Source organism: Vulpes vulpes, chromosome 8 (genome assembly GCF_048418805.1).
Source record: "Vulpes vulpes isolate BD-2025 chromosome 8, VulVul3, whole genome shotgun sequence".
Classification (NCBI taxonomy): Eukaryota; Metazoa; Chordata; class Mammalia; order Carnivora; family Canidae; genus Vulpes; species Vulpes vulpes.
This window is the reverse complement of record NC_132787.1, coordinates 50,863,468-50,877,653: the sequence shown is the minus strand read 5'-3', so window position 1 is coordinate 50,877,653 and position 14,186 is coordinate 50,863,468. Positions and strand designations below refer to the sequence as shown.

At 39.9% G+C, this 14,186-nt stretch overlaps 1 pseudogene; it reads right to left on the bottom strand.

The window, feature by feature from the left end:
* Nucleotides 1-35: 35 nt before the first annotated feature.
* Nucleotides 36-7,106, bottom strand: LOC112907732 (transcription initiation factor IIA subunit 2 pseudogene; annotated as a pseudogene).
* Between the last annotated feature and the right edge of the window lie 7,080 nt (nucleotides 7,107-14,186).

Sequence of the window (14,186 nt, the reverse complement as noted above, 5' to 3'; positions counted from 1 at the left end):
AGAAGATGGCATAAAAAAGCGATTTTGTCCCCTATTCATTCTGTAGTATTGGAGGCAGTATTTTTACCATCACAGGTTACAATTTTCATTTTATCCACTTTAATAAGTTCTGTCACCTCTCTGAATTCAACATTGTTTAATACAAAAGTCCACACATTATCGCAGAATCTGTACGTATTTAGAGAGCCCCTGAAACTGACTCTGTTCCTAACCCTCTGCGCCAATGCTGAATTTATAGCTTTATCAAACTGAAGTAGAACTTGAAAGAAAAGTTGGGGGGTGATCTGTTGAGACTGTATGAGCTCATCAAGGCTCTCCTGGAGACTGTTTCCCAAAGTGGTATTTCTATATAACTGATATGCCCTGGCTTAGGAAGAAGAAATTGTTTTTCTTATTCAGGCTTGCATTGATGTCCTGTGGGGAAGGAGCTTCCTGCCAGGAAACAGACAGAAGTGGAGCGGCCAGCAGCCCAGAAGGAAGCACCCACTTCCCCTATTCTTGTAGCTTTAAATCAGAAAATGATAATTAAATTTCTGTCTTTGGACCAGATCTCTCTTCTGAGTTCCATATCGATATACTCAACTGCTTTGGTGACATCCTCTGGGATGTATCACAAATAAAAGAATTTCACCTTCCAGCTTTAGAGTTTAATATCCAATTCAGAATTCATGAGTTTCCCCCCATGTCTACTTCTTATCAACCCCCCCCCCCATCTTAGTAAATGGCACCATTATCCTTTCCAAATTTTCAAGTCAGAAGCTTGGTAGCTGTCTTTGATCTTTCCTCATTTACCTTCCAATCCAGTTGACCACAAAGCCTTCAGTTTCTACCTCCAAAATGTAATTATCAGCTCATCTATTCATTTTCTTTCTCATTGCTTGGATCCCAATCTAACCTATCATCATCTTTGCCTGCACTGTTGTAGTAGCCTTCTCATAGGTCTATTGGTTTCTTCTTTTGCCCCCGTACAATCTATTCTCCACCCAGAAGTCAAATGACTTAAATTAGGTCTTGTTATTCCTCCACTTAATTTTTTAAAAAGATTTTTAAATTTATTCATGAGAGACGGGGGTGGGGGGATAGAGAGAGAGAGAGAGTCAGAGACACAGGCAGAGGGAGAAGCAGGCTCCATGCAGGGAGCCCGATGTGGGACTCGACCCCCCGGGGTCTTCAGGATCGCGCCCTGGGCTGAAGGTGGTGCTAAACCACTGAGCCACCCGAGCTGCCCCTCCACTCAATTTTTTAATGGCCTTCTGTTATGTTTGGGGGAAAATTTCAATTCCTTAACATGGTCGACAAAGCTCTTCATTATTCAGTCCCAGTCCCATTCACCACCTTCGTCTCCTGCCACCTCAAGCCACATTTGCCTTCTCTTCCAGTTCTTTGAACATATGAAGCTATTTCTTGACTTAGGGACTTTTTATACTCTTCTTCTCTGGAACTCTCTTCTTCTCAGTCTTTGCCCTGCCAACTTCTACACATCCTTCAAGTCTTAATTTATTTTTTTTCTTCAAGTCTTAACTTAAACGTCACTTCCTCAAAGCACCTTCTCTCACTCCCCCTTAAAACATAACATTTATCATTGTTTTTAGCTAATCGTTTTATGATTATTTATTGTCTGTAAACATTTTGAAGGCAAGAGCATGTCTATTTTGCTCATTAATCTTCCCCGCAGAGCCTTGAAATATACTTTGTATTTAACCAATGCTAGGTAAATATTTGTTGAATGAGTGAATGGATAAATGTGTGCCAGAATGGTGCCAGGTGCTAGAAATACAAAGGAAAACATGGCAGTCATGGTTGCTCCCTTTACAGACAAGTAAACAGGCAGTTACTACACACTGTGTTCCACGGGGTGAGATGGGAGTAAGTGAAACAAACACCTAAACCCAATCACTTTGGCTGTAGTTAGGTAACAGGTACTAGGTGGTGGCAATAGGGAGAGGCAAGAAGAGAGGTGGGGAAACTAATTAGAACACCCTTGCAGCAATCGAGGTAGAGATACTAGTGGCCTGAACCAGTGCATGGGCAGCAGTTAAGGAGAGAAGTGGACAGGTCTGAGAGAGATTTATTTAGAAGTCAGTATAACAGGTCTTGGTGATTGAATTAGATGTGATAGAATAGGTCAGAGATGGAGCTGTCAAGGCTAGTGTTCAGATTCTTGGATTAGACAAGTGAGTGGGTGATACTGCTGTATTTGCTGAGATATGGAATGTAGAAGGAGAACAAGATTTGAAGGTAGAGTTCTGCAAAGTTTGAGTTTGGGCTACACTATTTAAGGTGTCTGAAGCTTAGGAGAGAGATCCTGACTGGTGAATCGACTGAAAGGCACGGTATCCAGAGAATGGTGGAAGCAGAGACAGTTAGAAGAATTACCAGGGGGAGCACACAGAGTGAGAAGGTAATCCCAGAGAACATCAGCTCTTAAGTGACAAGGCAGAGAAAGAGGAACTTGAAATAATCCTGAGAAGATATAGCAGAGAGGTAGGAGGACAAGCAGGAGAGAGTAGTGCCACTGGAGCCGAGAAGACAGTCCCAAGGAGCAGAGTACATGGGCAATGAGAGTGATTGTTCTTCTTACCTCCAGAGCATTTCCAAACTCTTGTTGGAAAAGTTTCTTAAGTTCTGTTCTGGTCAACCTCTGACAGTGTCCATCACTCTTCACATGCTTGTGGAAAACATTGGTGATACTGGTGATGCTCCTCAGAAGACAGTGAGGCATCTTGTTTTGCCAACTAGAGTATACCTGGGATGTGACAAAGAATACTTAAGTCAAGTTTCATATTCCTGATTTGTTAAAATCTCTTCTTTCTTCATTTCTTGGAGGCAGATAGCAGTGTAAAAATGTGACCTATCTATAATGCCAGATGTCTAACTGGCTTGCATAAATTGTGAAATTTGGCATTTTTACTTCATCTTTCATTTCCAATGATAATGCTCTGACTATAATTCCCAAAAAGAAGAGGACAGAAACTAAACAGGCCTCCTTGGCTTTGTAGCCCTGAAGTCATCTGGAATGAAGATAGCATGGCCTTTCCTTCCACATCTGAAGTGTCCTCTGTAGATGTGCGGATGGAAGGGTTTCCAAAGGTTGTCTGTACTAGACTACCTGGCTTAAGAAGTAAAGAGCAGGCCTAGAGAATCATCTCCGTAAGATTATCTTTTCCTTTGTACTTACTGCTGTTATTACATGTCACGTTGTATATGAATTACTTTTTTTTATTTTACTCCTTTAAAAATTGTTCTGCAAAGTCCAGGACCATGTCCTATCTATTTTTATATTTTTCCTAGTGCCTAGAATATAGTAAAAGTTCAAAAAATGTTTGATGGATGGATGCATGAACAAATGAATGATTCCTAATTTGAGTGGTATGTTGGATTAGGTCTGTGGTTCCCAAGCCTTGCTGTAGTTTAGAATCACCAGGGGATCTTTAGAGAAAAAGACTCCAAGTCCCACCTCCAGAGATAGTCATTTAGTATATCTGTGGTGGGACCCTGGACTCTGGATTTAAAAAGCTCCTGGCTGATTCTGTTGCAGCTTTGAGAACCACTGGCCACCTGGCCTCTGAAGCCCTTTGCAGGTAGAGAATGCTGTGATGGCAAAAGTAATAAACGAACTGATTCAACAAGCACTTGTTAACTATTTATTTTGTGCCAGTGTAGTATTGTACTCTGGGAATGTGAATGAATAACAAACCATTCGTTTCCTCAAGGAACTCAAAGCATGGAGGAGGAGATACAGAATTACACAGTGCCATTCAATAATGGACATCCAATGGTTAGAGACTAAAACAGGAACCTTTCTTCAGATGTTTCCTTTCTTGAAGACAATAGAGGATTCTGAAAATATTAGCTTTAGGGTGAAGTCCACTAAGATTTTGCTTCTCTCATTCGAATAAGAACATGTCATGGTTGGGAAAGTCATAGAATTATCCCGAAAGGCAAAATTACACAATCTGCACAATCTAATTGTCTGTGTAAGAGTACTATGAAAGAGAAATAGGTATTAAAAGAGAAAAAGAATTTTTCTTGAAGGACTTACCTAGGTTGCCAAGAGAAATGGAGGACTTAGGCTGAGAGCTTGTGGAATACTGATTTGGGGATCCTGGTGCTTATATAGGAGTTTTAATTGCACCCTTTTGCCAGACATCTTTTGTAGACAACTCCCTTGGTATCTAATGGACTGATTCATTGCCAACCAAACTCCATTCCACCTGTTTCTTCTCCAGCAAGCCTTTAATCTCTTTGGCCCAAGTGTTTTTAAAGGCACCTTATTCAGATGGAACAGATGGAACTGTGTTTCTTTGAGTGTCATTCCTATTGCTTTCTGTCCACAGCTTGATCTCTGAGGGACAGGTGTCCCTTACACCCACTGTAAGGCTTTAGCACCACCAGAGTGTGCTGACAGAATGCTGAAGTACTCTCAAGAAAAATCTGGTGAGCCAAGAGTGGCCTCAATTCTTGAAAGTAAAATACATTGGTTCTTGAGCTGTGCCATTTTGGTCCCAAATAAGGTCTTTCTATTTATGATAGCACATGGTTGGGTATGTTGGACTAATAATCCAGTTACATTACATGCTTGCTCTCATGCCATCTTGTTCCCCATGCTGGTGGCTCTGCCCCTCATGACCCCTCTCCTTTTGTCTATCTGCTATACAAGTATAAGATGCTAGCACTGCGGTAGAGATAATGATTTTCTAACAGCAAAAACATGGACCCAGGAGAGGATCTGTGGGCTGCAGAGTTGGTGTTCTGTTGAAATTTCACTGATTTTTGTAGAATTTCACCAGCGGGACCATTTCTATTTGGTTCTATTCTCTTTCACTTCTATTTTTCATTTCTATTTGGTTCTATTCTCTTTCACTATTATGAGCCTAGAAGGAAGTGTTTTTTTTTAAAATGTTTTATTTATTTATTTGAGATACAGAGATTGAGAGAGGGAGATGGAGAAGCAGACTCCCTGCTGAGCAGGGAGCCTGATGTGGGGCTCCATTCCAGGATCCTGGGATCATGACCTGAGTAGAAGTCAGACGCTTAACTGACTGAGCCAGAAGTGTTTAGAAGTCAGTATAACAGGTGGTGTCCCAGAAGTGTTTTTTTTTTTCATTATTATTAAAGACCTCTTTCTTTCTTTCTCTTTCTTTCTTTCTTTCTTTCTTTCTTTCTTTCTTTCTTTCTTTCTTTTCTTTCTTTCTTTCTTTCTTCCTTTCTTTCTTTTTTAAGAGAAAGAAAGGGGAGGGGCAGAGGGAGACGGAGAATCTCAAGCAGACTCAACCTGCAGCATAGAGCCCCACGTGGGGCTCAATCTCAAGACCCTGAGATAATGACACAAAAGCCATTTTCAATTTCACCAGTTCATATGTTGTTCCTTAGTTTCAAAGGAATTATGTATAGGTGGCTGTACTCTCACAGAATCTTATATGACAATAAAAATAATTTCCACTCATCTTTATTGCAGAAGTTTGTAGTCTTCTCTTAGAGATAGCTAGTCCTATAATCTCGTTAATGCTATAAAGTAAACTGTATCAGAGAAACTTGTAATAGCCTTGTGGAAATGGCAAGCTGATAAGAACTATAAAATTAATTAAAATGAATAATGGTGAATTTATTTTCTGGGAAGCACTATAGTTCCTTTTCTGTTAGTTATACTGACTTTGAGAATAGCTCTATGTGCAAATACTTTCATCCCTGTCATAGAAAGAAACACCGAGGCCACAAGAGGTGATCGTGAAACATAGTGAATCACAGACCTGGGTCCCAAATCTTTTTACCTCTAATTTGGTTTGTTTGCTTGTTTTTAAGTCTCTTATATGATTTCTAAGATTGTGTGTGATAAAGACATCTGGAATTTTTTCCCAAAGTTTGTAACAAAAACACAAAATGTCAATTCTACCCAGTTTCTCCCCTGAACATCTCCATGGCTGTGGGCAATTAATTTCAGGGAATTCCCTAAGTATATTATTTATTAAACAAAAGAAAATAAAAATGGCTTCTGAAAAGAGATATTCTATATATGTGACTCAATTACATCCCACTGTTTTTGAATCTGTGTGGGAAACTGTTGTGCCCATATTAAGAGGGTCCCCAGACACTGGCTGAAGTGTTTCCCGCATTTCTGGAGGAGCAAGAGGGAGGCCTGATTCCCGTGACCCAGGAGAAGCCAGAGCTCTGGGTGCCTCAGGGGCAGTGGCCTGATGAATAAGTTCCCTGCAGCCAGTAGTGCCATTGTTGGGATGATTCATTAACAGTAATACAAATAATTATAATTCTTGCTTTGAAAACTTTTCTTTTGAGAATTGTCTTTGTGTAAATGTCTTCCCACCCTCTTGGTAAACCAGGCTTTGGCAGCCAGACTGGCTGCCTCAGGGTTTTGTGTGTGATTAAAGATCTGCTGACCTCTTCTGTGTTTCGCTTGTCTAGTTCCCTGGGTCCCTCTCATTTTCTGATGATCTCTTTTCGTCCTTCCTTTTGTCTTCCCCTCCACTTAATATTTCAATCTCTGTTTTTTGTTGTCCTTTCTTTCTGTGCCTCTTCTTGCCTTTTGTGTCTTCCAGCCCTCCCCCCCTGCATTGCCACCCCATTCAGAATATCTGAAATCTCCATTTTGGTCTTCTCTTTTATCCTTTTGTCTAAAATTTATTCTTTCCCATCAGGGAAGATAAAAGCAGAGTACCCTGGAAATTGATATCTCATGTTCTTGCTATCAGAAGGGAAAGTGACATTTACTGAGCATCTACTCTGTCGCCCCCAAAGATGGAGAGCCTGCCATAGTCACATAGCAGGGTGACTGGGCTTCAACCATGGTCTGTTTTGTATCAGAGCTGATGGTTTTGCCACTATACCACCCACACTGCCATCATACAGAGGATAGTTTCTGACCTGGAGTCCATGGCCAAATGGTGTCACATCGCCACAGCTTCTGCTGTGACAGCCTTCTGGTGGTGTGGCCTTGGCCCCTCAGCAGTGAGGGAGGAACTCTCAGGAATGTCCACAGTCATGTTCAGATTACAGGAGGTTACGAGGTCATTTAAAGGCATTGAGTTCTCTGTGGGAGAAGGTTCATGATTGAAGAAGTCACTGCTGGGGGCGGCTAACCCAGTGCCCATTCCAACTCTGCCTGCTGTGCAACCTCAGACAACTTATGAAATTTCTCTGTGTCATAGCAGTCAAATCAGGTGGTCATCATGACTTGGGTGTGTCCCTGGGCTATTGTGTGGCTCAAGGAAATGCTGTATTGTGGTGTGTTTTAAACTCATCTGGGGAAAACCTCTTTACAAATCCCAGTTATTATCCTTATTACAGAGCTCAGCATGATTACATGTGAAGCATTTGTTCCATCTGAATAAGGTGCCTTTAAAAACACTTGGGCCAATAATTATAGAAGTTTAATACTTCCATCAATCATCTTCACAATGAGGAAGGGGTGTAGCTGAATGAACTGGGGTGTGAGGTGGACTCCAAGGTTCCTGACATGTTATTGCTTAGCCTAGCCAAGCTTTTCTTGACCAGAAAATGGAAAAGAAATAGAAAACTCTTGTCCTTTGCATCTTTTTGGAAGAAGATAATAAACTCAGTGAACAAATAATGGTGACATTTAACTTTCCTTATGTATCAGGACTTATTTCTGAAATTATGCTTATATGTTATAAGCATATATATATATATGAAACACATATATTATAAGCACACATACACACACACACACATATATATGAGAGAGAGAGAGAGAGAGAGAGAGAAAGAGAGAATATATGGCTCAGTATGTATACTGAGTATATGGCTGAGGAATATTCCATTATACCATATCTTCTTTATCCATTCATCTGTCATGGACATGGTCTCTTCCCATATTTTGACTATTTTGGCTATTGCTGGGAATTTTTGACAGATCCACTGCAGGTGCTCTCTGCTGAATAATGGTGGCTAATCAAAGCCTTCAAACAGAGTGGACAGCATCGGTTCCCCAAAGCCAATCAGAATCACCTCATCATTAAATGTTCTAATGCTACGTGCTTGGCTCATATATATAATCATCATATAATGATGATATCATTATATATCATCTATATAAATATATAATATATAATTTCATTATATTATATTCATTATATATTATACATATTATATTCATTATATATATAACATATATATGTTCCAATATGAAATATGAAATATTACCCAGCCATCAAAAAGAATGAAATCTTACCATTTACAATGACATGGATGGAACTAGAGGGTATTATGCTAAGCAAAATAAATCAGAGAAGACCGTATGATTTCACTTATATGTGGAATTTAAGAAACAAAACAGATGAGTGTAGGGGAATGGAAGAAAAAAATAATAAGATAAAAACAGAGAGGGAGGCAAACAATGAGAGATTCTTACTCTAGGAGACAAACTGAGGGCCACTGGAAGGGAAGGGAGTGGGGGGATGGGGATACTGGTGATGGACATTAAGGAGGGCACTTGATGGAATGAGCACTGGGTGTCATACGCAGCTGATGAATCACTAAATTCTACATCTGAAACCAATAATACACTATATGGTAACTATATTGAATTTATTTATTTTTTATTTTTTTATTTTTTGTAAATTTATTTTTTATTGGTGTTCAATTTGCCAACATATAGAATAACACCCAGTGCTCATCCCATCAGGTGCCCCCCTCAGTGCCCGCCAACCAGTCACCCCCACCCCCCACCCACCTCCCTTTCTACCACTCTTAGTTCGTTTCCCAGAGATAGTAGTCTTTCATGTTCTGTCTCCCTTTCTGATATTTCCCACTCATTTTCTCTCCTTTCCCCTTTATTCCCTTTCACTATTTTTTCACATTCCCCAAATGAATGAGACCATATAATGTTTGTCCTTCTCCGATTGACTTATTTCACTCAACATAATACCCTCCAGATCCATCGACTTCGAAGCAAATGGTGGGTATTTGTTGTTTCTAATGGCTGAGTAATATTCCATTGTATACATAGACCACATCTTCTTTATCCATTCATCTTTCGATGGACACTGAGGCTCCTTCCACAGTTTGGCTATTGTGGACACTGCTGCTAGAGACATCGGGGTGCAGGTGTCCCGGCATTTCATTGCATCTGTATCTTTGGGGTAAATCCCCAGCAGTGCAATTGCTGGGTCGTAGGGCAGGTCTATTTTTAACTCTTTGAGGAACCTCCACACAGTTTTCCAGAGTGGCTGCACCAGTTCACATTCCCACCAACAGTGCAGGAGGGTTCCCTTTTCTCCACATCCTCCCCAACATTTGTGGTTTCCTGCCTTGTTAATTTTCCCCATTCTCACTGGTGTGAGGTGGTATCTCATTGTGGTTTTGATTTGATTTGTATTTCCCTGATGGCAAGTGATGCGGAGCATTTTCTCATGTGCATGTTGGCCATGTCTATGTCTTCCTCTGTGAGATTTCTCTTCATGTCTTTTGCCCATGTCATGATTGGATTGTTTCTGTGGTGTCGAGTTTAATAAGTTCTTTATAGATCTTGGAGACTAGCCCTTTATCTGATATGTAATTTGCAAATATCCTCTCCCATTCTGTAGGCTGTCTTTGAGTTTTGTTGACTGTATCCTTTGCTTCTCTTATCTTGATGAAGTCCCAATAGTTCATTTTTGCTTTTGTTTCTTTTGCCTTCGTGAATGTATCTTGCAAGAAGTTACTGTGGCCGAGTTCAAAAAGGGTGTTGCCTGTGTTCTCCTCTAGGATTTTGATGGAATCTTGTCTCACATTTAGATCTTTCATCCATTTTGAGTTTATCTTTGTGTATGGTGCAAGAGAGTGGTCTAGTTTCATTCTTCTGCATGTGGCTATCCAATTTTCCCAGCACCATTCATTGAAGAGACTATCTTTTTTTCAGTGGATAGTCTTTCCTCCTTTGTCGAATATTAGTTGACCATAAAGTTGAGGGTCCACTTCTGGATTCTCTATTTTGTTCCATTGATCTATGTGTTTGTTTTTGTGCCAGTACCACACTGTCTTGATGACCACAGCTTTGTAGTACAACCTGAAATCTGGCATTGTGATGCCCCCAGCTATGGTTTTCTTTTTTAAAATTCCCCTGGCTGTTCGGGGTCTTTTCTGATTCCACACAAATCTTAAAAGAATTTGTTCCAACTCTCTGAAGTTAGTCCCTGGTATTTTGATAGTGATTGCATTTATCGTGTAAACTGCCCTGGGAACATTGACATTTTCACAATATTAATTCTGCCAATCCATGAGCATGGAATATTTTTCCATCTCTTTGTGTCTTCCTCAATTTCTTTCAAAAGTGTTCTATAGTTTTTAGGGTATAGATCCTTTACCTCTTTGGTTAGGTTTATTCCTAGGTATCTTATGCTTTTGGGTGCAATTGTAAATGGGATTGACTCCTTAATTTCTCTTTCTTCAGTCTCATTGTTAGTGTATAGAAATGCCACCAACTTCTGGGCATTGATTTTGTATCCTGCCACACTGCCAAATTGTGGTATGAGTTCTAGCAATCTTGGGGTGGAGGCTTTGGGGTTTTCTATGTAGAGTATCATGTCATCAACGAAGAGGGAGAGTTTGACTTCTTCTTTGCCAATTCGAATGCCTTTAATGTCTTTTTGTTGTCTGATTGCTGAGGCGAGGACTTCCAGTACTATGTTGAATAGCAGTGGTGAGAGTGGACATCCCTGTCTTGTTCCTGAACTTAGGGAAAAGGCTCCCAGTGCTTCCCCATTGAGAATGATATTTGCTGTGGGCTTTTCGTAGATGGCTTTTAAGATGTTGAGGAATGTTCCCTCTATCCCTACACTCTGAAGAGTTTTGATCAGGAATGGATGCTGTATTTTGTCAAATGCTTTCTCTGCATCTAATGAGAGGATCATATGGTTCTTGTTTTTTCTCTTGCTGATATGATGAATTACATTGATTATTTTATGAGTGTTGAACCAGCCTTGTGTCCCGGGGATAAATCCTACTTGGTCATGGTGAATAATCTCTTTTTTTTTTAAACTTAAAAAAAATTTACTTATTTATTCATTCAGAGAGAGAGAGAGAAAGAGAGAGAGAGAGAGGCAGAGACACAGGTAGAGGGAGAAGCGGGCTCCATACAGGAAGCCCGATGTGGGACTTGATCCGGGGTCTCCAGGATCACTCCCTGGGCTACCAGCGGGGCTAAACCGCTGCACCACTGGGGCTTCCCAGTGAATAATCTTCTTAATGTGTTGTTGTATCCTATTGGCTATTATCTTGTTGAGAATTTTTGCATCCATGTTCATCAGGGATATTGGTCTATAATTCTCCTTTTTGGTGGGGTCTTTGTCCGGTTTTGGAATCAAGGTGATGCTGGCCTCATAGAACGAGTGTGGAAGTATTCCATCTCTTTCTATCTTTCTGAACAGCTTTAGTAGAATAGGTATGGTTTCTCCTTTCAACGTTTGATAGAATTCCCCAGGGAAGCCATCTGGCCCTGGACTTTTGTGTCTTGGGAGGTTGTTGATGACTGCTTCAATTTCCTCCCTGGTTATTGACCTGTTCAGGTTTTCTATTTCTTCCAGTTCCAGTTCTGGTAGTTTATGGTTTTCCAGAAATGAGTCCATTTCTTCTAGATTGTCTAATTTATTGGTGTATAGCTGCTCATAATATGTTTTTAAAATCGTTTGTATTTCCTTGGTGTTGGTAGTGATCTCTCCTTTCTCATTCATGATTTTATTAATTTGAGTCTTCTCTCTCTTCTTTTTAATAAGGCTGGCCAATGGTTTATCTATCTTATTAATTCTTTCAAAGAACCAACTCCTGGTTTTGTTGATCTCTTCCACAGTTCTTCTGGTCTCTATATCACTGAGTTCTGCTCGAATCTTTATTAACTCTCTTCTTCTGCTGGGGTGTCGGATCTATTTGCTGTTTTTTTTTTTTTCTCTAGCTCCTTTAGGTGTAAGCTTAGCTTTTGTATTTGAGTTCTTTCCAGTTTTGGATGGATGCTTGTATTGTGATGTATTTCCCCCTCAGGACTGCTTTTGCTGTATCCCAAAGATTTTGAATGGTTGTATCTTCATTCTCATTAGTTTCCATGAATCTTTTTAATTCCTCTCTAATTTCCTGGTTGACCCTGTCATATTTTAGCAGGATCGTCCTTAACCTCCACATGTTTGAAATCCTTACAAACTTCTTGTGATTTAGTTCTAATTTCAAAGCATTATGGTCTGAAAATACGCAGGGGATGATCCCAATCTTTTGGTGTCAGTTCAGACCTGATTTGTGACCCAGTATGTGGTCTATTTTGGAGAAAGTTCCATGTACACTTGAGAAGAATTCTCAAGTGTGTATTCAGTGTATTTGTATTGTGTATTTGCGTATGTGTATTGTGTGTGTATTTGTGTTGTGTATTCAGTTGCGTTTGGATGTAAAGTTCTGTAAATATCTGTGAAATCCATCTCGTCCAGTGTATCATTTAAAGCTCTTGTTTCTTTGAAGATGTTGTGCTTACAAGACCTATCGATTGTAGAAAGTGCTACATTGAAGTCACCAAGTATAAGTGTATTATTATCTAAGTACGTCTTAACTTTGGTTATTAATTGATTGATATATTTTGCAGCTCCCACATTCGGGGCATATATATTGATGATTGTTAAGTCCTCTTGTTGGATAGATCCTTTAAGTATGATATAGTGTCCCTCTTCATCTCTTACTACAGTCTTTGGGATAAACTTTAGTTTATCTGATATAAGGATGGCTACCCATGCTTTCTTTTGAGGACCATTTGAATGGTACATGGTTCTCCAACCTTTTATTTTCAGGCTGTCGGTGTCCTTATGTCTAAAATGAGTCTCTTATAGACAGTAAATAGATGGGTCCTGCTTTTTTATCCAGTCTGAAACCCTGAGTCTTTTGATGGGGCCATTAAGCCCATTCACATTCAGAGTTGAAAGTATGGAAAGATATGAGTTTAGTGTCATCATGATACCTACCTACTCAGTACCTGTTTTTGTGTATTGTTCCACTGGACTTCCTCTTTCTTTTACAGAGTCCCCCTTAAAATTTCTTGCAGAGCTGGCTTCATGGTATCATATTCTTTCAGTTTCTGCCTATCTTGGAAGCTCTTTCTCTCTCCTTCTATTCTGAGAGTCTTGCTGGATAAAGTATTCTTGGCTGCATGTTCTTCTCTTTTAGGACCCTGAATATATCCTGCCAGCCCTTTCTGGCCTGCCAGGTCTTTGTGGAGAGGTCTGCTGTTAATCTAATATTTCTCCCCATAAAAGTTAGAGATTTTTTGTCTCTTTCTGCTTTAAGGATCTTCTCTTTATCTTTGGAATTTGCAAGCTTCACTATTAAATGTCGAGGTGTTGAGCAGTTTTTATTGATTTTGGGGGGGATCTCTGTATTTCCTGGATCTGAATGCCTGTTTCCCTTCCCAGATTAGGAAAGTTTTCAGCTATGATTTGTTCAAATACATATTTTGGACCTCTGTCCCTTTCGGCGCCCTCGGGAACCCCAATTAAACGTAGATTTTTCTTCCTCAGGCTGTCATTTATTTCCCTTAATCTGTCCTCCTGATCTTTTAGTTGTTTTTCTCTTTTTTCCTCAGTTTCCCTCTTTGCCATCAACTTGTCTTCTATGTCACTCACTCGTTCTTCTACCTCGTTAACCATCATTAGGACCTCTAGTTTGGATTGTATCTCATTTAATTGATTTTTAATCTCTGCCTGATTAGATCTAAATTCTGCCGTCATGAAGTCTCTTGAGTCCTTTATGCTTTTTTCTAGAGCCACCAGTAGTTTATAATTGTGCTTCTGAATTGGGTTTCTGACATTGAATTGTAATCCAAATTTTGTAACTCTGTGGGAGAGAGGACTGTTTCTGATTCTTTCTTTCTTTTTTTTTTAATAATAAATTTATTTTTTATTGGTGTTCAATTTACCAACATACAGAATAACACCCAGTGCTCATCCTGTCAAGTGCCCTCCTCAGTGCCCATCACCCATTCACCCCCACCCCCCGTCCTCCTCCCCTTCCATCACCCCTAGTTCGTTTCCCAGAGTTAGGAGTCTTTATGTTCTGTCTCCCTTTCTGATATTTACCACACATTTCTTCTCCCTTCCCTTCTATTCCCTTTCACTATTATTTATATTCCCCAAATGAATGAGAACATACAAGGTTTTTCCTTCTCCAATTGACTTATTTCGCTCAGCATAATACCTTCCAGTTCC